This window comes from Buteo buteo, chromosome 21, assembly GCF_964188355.1.
Source record: "Buteo buteo chromosome 21, bButBut1.hap1.1, whole genome shotgun sequence".
NCBI classification, from domain to species: Eukaryota; Metazoa; Chordata; class Aves; order Accipitriformes; family Accipitridae; genus Buteo; species Buteo buteo.
In genome coordinates, this window is record NC_134191.1 from 13,222,893 (window position 1) to 13,231,411 (window position 8,519).

Below are 8,519 nucleotides of genomic sequence, written 5' to 3' on the forward strand. Positions count from 1 at the left end.
CTGGAGGCTGTTGAAAACCTGATTTGATAGTCATTTGGGTGACATGCAGATGGCCTGCAGCTTGGAGTTTATGGGTTAGTGTTTGTGGCAAATGGTGTCAAAAGGCTTCTGGCACATTCACAAATTTTGGCACCATTAAGTATATTACCATCAGCTCATTGGAGTGCTGATGGTGCACATAATACAGAGCGTGTAATAACCCTGTGCTCCAGTCTGAGACTGGGAGGGTCTTTCGGATCGTAAAAGACTTTGGCTAGGGAAGGAAGGGGAAGAGCTTAGGGAGAAATGATTATTCTTCCTTCACTGAAGAAAGAGGAAAATAAGCTCTTCAGCTGAGCAGCAGCAATCTCCAGGAACGGCTGGGCATAGCAGTAACTTCTGTTAGCAGTGGTAGTGCTAAAATACAGTGAGCATACACACAGCAGAGGGCAATCACATCTTCATTGTTGTAAAGATTCAACATCACACCCAGAAAAGCTTGTCTGGACAATGGCGGAGCATTGAAATGAGGCCTGGATGTTAGCTGCTATAGAGAAGTCAATGGGGGGAGCTCAAGACCCACCAGGAATAATTTTTCTTCAAGATCTTGAATAAATAGTGAGAAGCCGTTGTGCGCCTTTTTAAAAGATGTCAGAAACAAGGCAGTTAAAAAGAAATAATCAAAGTGGAACAGTTAGGACCTGCATCTGTTAATGATGTACACATGCATTTTTTTCCATGCAAAATTCATGCTTGTGAAGTTGTAAAAGACAGAGTGGGTGCTTTAAGTTCGCTTTCCTGGTTTTGGAAACCATCTGCTAGTTTGTGCCTGCAAATGAGAGATGGCTGTGTATCTGCTTTTTTGCAGACATGATGGTGGTGGTCCTCTGTTTCAAAATGTGACCCCGGGAGTCTGCTGAATGTGTCTCATCTAATCTTACTCGTCACACTTTCAGTTTAAAATGTATGGTCAGTGTCCCTTGAATGGTGTTTAATTTTGATTAATATCATTATTTTATAGTGCTAACGTGAGCGTGAGGTTTTCTGAACGCATCGTAATTAGATTGCCAGCACTTTGGCTCAGGGAACGTCTCCTCCCATAAGTGTAGGGCACAAGGTTTGTTGATGATGTTATATGTGTTTTACAATAAACAGTAGTAAATAGAGAGTGCCAGGTCTTCTTCTTCAGGTGGCTGCAGTGAGAGGGAAAGCAATGAGGCTGTCATGCTCCAAGGATTTGTGCAGACTAGGGTCTCCCTTTGCCCATATGAAGCTTTAATGAAGTCAGAGAGACTCAGGCTGGATCTAAACCTGCAGAATAATGGCCTCCACAGTTCAATTGTATTAAGCGCTGCAAGCCAGAAGCTTTTCTAGAGCTGACAGAAAATGTTGGTGCTCAGCTGCTTTACAGGATGAACCCTTTATTTGTCTGCTTTAACGAACGGCATGGTGTCTGTCTTCCGTGCACCGAAGTCACCTTTCCATGCTAAGTTTCTTACGAAGGCTTTTTAAAAGAAAAAGGAAAAGAAAAGAAATGTAGAAATAAAGGGTAAAAAAGTCTTTAATCTTTCAGAAATATGGGAACTTGGCTGTATTTCTAAGCAAAACCAGTTCCTTTAAGTAGTCATATGCTGCACATTTCCCGGGAGACTATTTTAATGAAGGGGTTTTTTTTAATTCTAGTCAGCTTTAGCAAGACGACTTTTTTGCACTTGCAATGCAGGGGTCTTGGCCTGGGGTCTACTGCCCTTTGCATTCCTCACTTCCAGTGAAATTCCTAGTGTCTTGATCTGTCCACTGTGACTCTGCCATTGTCCACTTGCAAGAGAGACGGTCAGAAGTATCACAGGTTAATATTTCAGAACAGGCAATATTCAAATGTTTCCTACAGTTTCTTTAGCTAGACCAATTTATTTTATCCTGCAGCTGCACAGGAATGCTCAGCAGGGAGGTCAGATAATAAATTCAAAAGCACAGATTTCTACATTGCCTTTTGTCATAGATTTATTATCAAGTGTGTCTCTTAAAGTCTATTTACGTGGTTTTTCCTTTAGGTAATTAAATACTGTGCTGAACAGAGCAGGGATTCTCCCAGTTTTTCACCCTCGGGGTAGCTGCATCAGAGAGAGATCTTTCTGTGCATCCAGATTCCTACTCAGTTTGTAGTCGCCCTCTCAGTTTTTTCTTCTATTCTGGGGACAAGCAGGCTGGACATCTTTGAATCCTTGGAGCTGAGAACTCTGCTCTTTGTACCTTTTGGTTCACATATGCTGTGCTCACTGCTGATCAGAATAGTGTTGCTAACTGCATATGTCAAAAGAAGCCATCCTTTTAGGTTTTTACTGCTTCAGTGGAATGAGTTGATTCTTAATAGTGGCTGATGCTGACAAGGATAAGCCTTTGGCTGAATTTCTGGATCCATTCAAGGTTTCGCATCTGCTAAGCAGGGTGGTTCCTTCAGTAAAAACAGGCCCGCCCAAAAGGCTTATAATATTTCCTGCTCCTGGGTGGTGATCTCAAGGAGCAATCTTTCTTGTGGTTATTTGGTGCTTCCAGGCCTGGCTGGGACCCAGGAAGATGCAGGAAGCACAAGAGAAGGTATTGTGGAAAGGAGAAGACGTAACAGACCTGTGTTTTCTAAAGGTTTAGAGATGGATGAAGCTCAAATTTCAGGGAAGGATCAAATAAACCCATATTTGTGCTGGTATAGATTTCATGGCCTTGCTAGATAACAGCATAACCCGGACACAAACCCAGCCTGTTGTCAAATACAGCATTTTAAGACAAGTCTCTCAATTTTTATGTTTTGCTTAAAACAGCGATGGGGAGAGAAACTCTACCTTCTTTTTAAGCTTCTGTTGCGGACAATGGCTTGGAAACATGGGTCTGACAATCTCAAATATCAGGCCAACTGTGCAAAGAACTAAACATTTCTTAATGGCACAGTTTTAGAGCCAACTGATTTTTGTGTGCTTTGGTGGCAAGACTCAACAATCTGCTCTTTAGAGATCATCATGTGATTGATTCTTGATTCAGTTTCCAGGTGGTCCCTATTTTTCTAGCAGATTAACCCAGAAACCAAAATGAAACATTCCCAAACATTGGTGTTTGATTGGGTCTGAATGTAGTCTTTTGGAGTATCTGAAATGTTTTTGTTCTTCAGCCACAGCACCAGCAGGGTGCTGCTTTAAAATTCTAATGCCTGTGCACTCCGTGGAGTCCCAGTGTTCAGAGGTACATTGCGAAGACAATATTCACAGTATGTCTAGCTAATTTTAAATTATTGACTTTATCATTGCTGAATCTGTGAAAGAAAGCCTTAGCACTGTTCAGCGAAGGCCTAAAATCCAAATCAAAGCAAATGCATTTATTGATTTTAATTAACCGAGCCCAAAGTGATAGTAGCTCAAAGTAAGAATTGCCGAAGTGCTGTCATTGGCCTTGAAGTTTCCCAAGACTGCCTTGTGTTTGTCCTTCTTTTCTTCAGTAATCCACAAAGATCCTTGTCCCCTGGAATGTCAACAGCTAGCACTGCCGTCAAAGTCAAGAGTAGGATGACAGAAATGACTTCTTCCCAGCCCATCCTTCTCTCCTGAGGTGGTGCTGCTTGCAGCCAGTTCCATTTGATGCAGATTACCCAGCATCAGGACTGTGCAGATGGCGTGGTCTTTGGTCTTGCCATTCTTGTACGTCCTTGGTTTGTTCATGTGGTTCTTGTAAGCGCTTTGTCACAGGAGGATGTGGTGGATGGGGCTGAGGGTGGTGGGAGGGACAAAGCAAGGAGACTATAGCAACTAGTTATTTAACATAAATAATTAGGTTTGGAGCTGTGCTTGGAGAGGAGGGACAGCCAGGCTAAGGCGTGGAACTGCTAGCAATTCTGCGCTCCCTACTTGATTTTTCAATTGCTTTTGCTCTCCCTCATATGGAATCCATTTTGTTATTTTGACTTCTCTCCGGCTGAAGTGTTTTATGTAGTACCTTGGATGTTACTGAGTCATTGATAAGTACTAACAAACCATCTGCTTATCTCAATTTGAGCCAGAGGATAGGCTGCAAAGCACGGCAGGGTTGGGGCTTTTTCCTCCTTTTAATATGTCAGAGAAAAATGCAGCAGAGGGCACTGTGTTGTTAGGTTTCAGGGGAACATTTACTGAATTGCACTGGGTGGCTGGGAGTAGCCTCCTTCTGAACACCTGTACAACTAAATAACAGAATATTAAAAGCACTTCCTCTGAACATGAGGGTTTTAGGGTTTAGAAAGCAGTCTTTTTTATGCTGTAAGGACTTAGCTGTTTTCATTTTCAGAGTACCTAGGAAGTGCTAGCATCAGGATCTTTTTCTATTATGTACAGGATCTGAAAGACAGCCTCATTAAAGGAGCAGCGTAGAACACAGATGACATCGAGTAGGCAGGCTACCTATAATAATGTCATGTTTTGTCATTTATAATAGATAGTTCTTCCAAACCTTTGGGATTCCCACAGCACTTGGCAAATTAAATATTTGAACGTTGTTAAAGGGAAGCTTGTTGAAGGAGACCGGGCAGCTGTGAAGTGGGATGTGGATGCCGTTGCAGGAAGAGGTGGAGTGCTGAAATTTCATTTGAGGAAAGTCCCCATTCACACAAAGCATGTCATGGGACATTTTAAAGTGCCTCTTCAATAAATATGTCCTTGTTTAAGGCATGATTGGAGAGAACGGGATACAGTAAATAACATGCAGTGTTTTCACAGCGCTGAGCTCTGCCGCACGGCTCATCGCACAGCAAGCTGTGCGCAACCCCCTTTGCCTTCGGCTGACGGCAGGAAGGTGATCTGATGCAGCTGGAAACGGAGTCCGTGGTTTTAAGAGGCCCTGTTTGTTCACACTGCAGCCTGGCAGTGCAAAGCCATCTCCTCATGCCAGCCTTTGCTGTTAAGATAATGTTGAAGATGATGTTAAGTTAATTAATTCTAGCTGCTTCAGGTCAGTGCTGGAGGTTTCTCTGGCGGATAGGGACTCTGCTGGGATAAATACTGTACTTCCCTGAGCTTCCTCTGGAGCAGGGTTTTGGTCTCACAGATTATACCCATGCACAGGGAAGCATAAACCCACAAAAGAGGCTCATGAGGTCGACTAGATTGTTCTTGTGCTTGAAGTTAAGCATGTGCTTAGATACATGATAATAGGTTATATTTTTATTTCCTAAAGCTGGATTACTAGAAGAGGGAAAGAGATCCAAGGAGGAGGATGGACTGCTCTGACACCGTCTTGTCAAAGGACTGCCAACATGGCAGGACATGCTAAGGGTGAGGAGCAGGTAGAGTCCTGGAGAATGCAGCTTGATCTCATGGGAGCAAAGAGTTCAGTCTGTCCTGTTTTGGGTCAAAATCAGGATGTCCCATTTCAATGTAAGTTCATGACCTTTCGTATGGGTTATTAAGGGAAATGGGAAGTGAAGCAGCAGCTATAAAAATTAATAGCATTAAAATTCCCCCAAATTAGAAGAGGAATAAAAGGAATGAGTGGAAAGCCTTCCCCTCTCTCCCTCACATAAATGATGTTCTTGTCCTAGTAATGGTGACAGGAGGTGGTCAGATGGCATTATTTAGCTGAATGGCCTGCGTCTCCATGTGTGCTCAGATAAAGTTCAAAATGACCTTTAAAAAAATCCATTTTTAAAGATTCTTTTTGCTTTGGAAAGGTCCAACTTTAGTAGCTTAAATTTAATTTTGTTCTTGAGGGAACTGGCTGTGGGGAGGGAAGGCAGTGCTAGAGATGCTCACAGTAAACTAATAGCAGGTAAAATGTCATTTAAAAAAAGTGAGTGGAAAGCATGTGTCATTGCAAAGAGGAAATTAATGAATTCTCTTTCCCTAATTCCTTTTCTCAGGTTTGATTTCTGATGTCTTTTCTTCTGACTACCACTGCCACTGCCTCTGCTTATGTTAACACAAACTTATTAGCTGGCTCATTGGTTAGACTGAACCCAAGGTCACAAGAACAGGGATGCTGTAGCGGTCAGCTGCACACACGTGCAGACATAGTCATGGGAACTGTCTCCAGCTCTGGAAACACACAGCTCACAAGACAATCCCCACTGCTCCTGGGTAAGAACAGACTGCTTTTTTTCCCTGTAAATCTCCAGCAGCAGAAGAATAAATTGACTGCAGGCACTTCACAGCTGTACCCCATAAGGAACAACAGTGACATATAAGCACCAGCAGACATGTTGTACAAGGCCAGGGACTTCATCACTTCTTACGAAGCAGTAGTTGCCCTCTGTAGTTCCCACACTAAGGAAATTGGTCTTCAGGTTAGTAGTGATGCAAGGCCAAGGAGAGATTGCAGGGAAGCTCTTGTCAGGACTGACTGGATGAGGCATTCTGGCACTGGCCTGTTGTACAGGAGTAGAGACACCTGTCTGACCCTGAGTTGGTCTTTGCTTTCTTGGAAATTTGATATTGAGCTCCTTTCAGTGTTTGTTGCTCTTATGTAGAACACAGATAATAGTCATGCCAATTTGCCGCAGTAAGAATTACAAAATGCACCATTGCAGCAGCTGGTAAGCAACCAAAGGAGTGGGCAAATGTCTGCAACCAACAGAAGAAAAAGGCCATCTAAGTCATTGGAGTGTGCAAAAAAATCTTCTGGACTTACCATTACTGTCCACAGAAAAACAGCCTTTCTTTGTCTCATACTTCCTCTTGCTGCCTGGAGGATCCTGGCTGGGTGCTGGGGAGAGCTCAACACCTTCGTTCTCTGAATTTGAGATTTCTCATAAAATGTACCCACTGGATGGTATCACGCCAAGCCTCCTTTCCCCACAACACATGGTCCTCCTGGTCTAAGCATTTCTAATGTCAACCAAAGACCCATTGCAGAGCTTCCCAGGAAACTTTTCTTTTCTTGCACTTGAAGTATCCAGCTGAAGTAAAGATGGAATTAGCTGTGCTGGCAGTGTTGGTTTGGCTTGTCCTTTGGTTAAGCTGCTGATAAGTTAATTCACACCGCTTCATTTTCCCTGGAGATTCCAGTGCTTTCCTGGGCTTGTTGGGAAGAATAAAAGAGATCAGGCTGGGGATGGAAAGCCAGGACTACCCATGTGTAAGAACAAAATGGACAGGCCAATATGGGAGTGTCATGTAGGACTGGCTGGCTCTGCTTCTGCCCTGGGATGGAGGCCTGAGCAGCTCACTGTGGATTGAGATTTTGCACATAGCCCCCTCTCTGCCTGGATCTCACTGCAGGATGATGCCTGATGGCTTGGCTGTGTTGGCAAGGTAGCAGCCTGGCCCCCTCCTCTCATCCCTGGTGCATCTCAGAGATAATGTCCAACAGGAGATCCAATTAGAAGCTTGACTGGCTAACCAGAAATGGCAACTGGAGGCTGAAGTTGGTGTGCCTGCTGTGGATAAAATAGAAAACTCTTCCTGCAAATCCATCTAAAGACTGCTTTTGGAAATGACTGTGTCTTGCTTCTTTATTGCTAAGGAATAGCCTATCTGCTTCTAGGCCTCTGACGTGATGACTCAGTCACAGGAGTCCAGTAACTCTTCTTTTTTATTCTTCCTGCCACCAAACACAGTAGATCTCCCTCTAACAGCAGTTTGTGTTGGAGCTAATTCTCTGCTGAGCTGTTATTATGGCAAACAAGGAATTCAAATATAATCCCATCGGCCTCTCTCTGCAGGAAGAATTTGGACCTCGACGTACTGCCTTCCTGGGAACATATGCATGCTCAACTTTTTTTGTATTATGTAGCTGAGAGTCTGGGCTGTCTGAATGACCCCAGGCAGATAGTCAAAGATGACTTTAAAGGCTGGATAATGTATTTCACAGCTGTATAATCCTGCAGTAGCCTGGGGGTTTAGAGTTGTTTTGTACTGGTTTTGATGTAGGGCTTATTTTAGGTTTTATGAAGAGATGTTGCTTTCTTAACTAACACTGCAGTAGCTTATGAGCTGTTCTGCAGAGGACCCACTTGCTTTAGGCTCTCTGCATACAAGCAGTACTTTGGGGGGGCTGTGTTCAGACATGCACATGGGTGGAGACATGCTGGCCTGTGGATGTAAATGCACCCCTGCACATATATGCAGTTACTATACTGAAACTGCCACATTAAGAAAGATCTATATCTTCTAATGTCAGATTGATGTATATGCGCAAACACATGCTTATACATGCAGAGAAAGAACTGCCTGTCCTCCGACACAAACACAGAAGCATGTGTCCATACAGAGATGTGCAGAAACAGTCATAAATGCACTTCAAATAAGCGGCATCTTTTTATAATATTTGTTTGTGTAATGGTTATGCATGTATGATTGCCTGCATCCTGACTCTACTCAGACCCCTCACAAGTGACAGTTTCACCTTAGCCTCAGAATACGTGAACTAGAGATGAAATCTAGAGAAAAAATGTGGGGCCATAACATAAGAGAACATTGTAGGAGTCCATTTTGAGCTATTTTCCTCTCCCTTTTCCCCCAAACCCTTCTAGTCTAGTCATAAAAGGTGCTCCTGCTGTTTTTCTCCTTCAACATCTTTCCTTATAA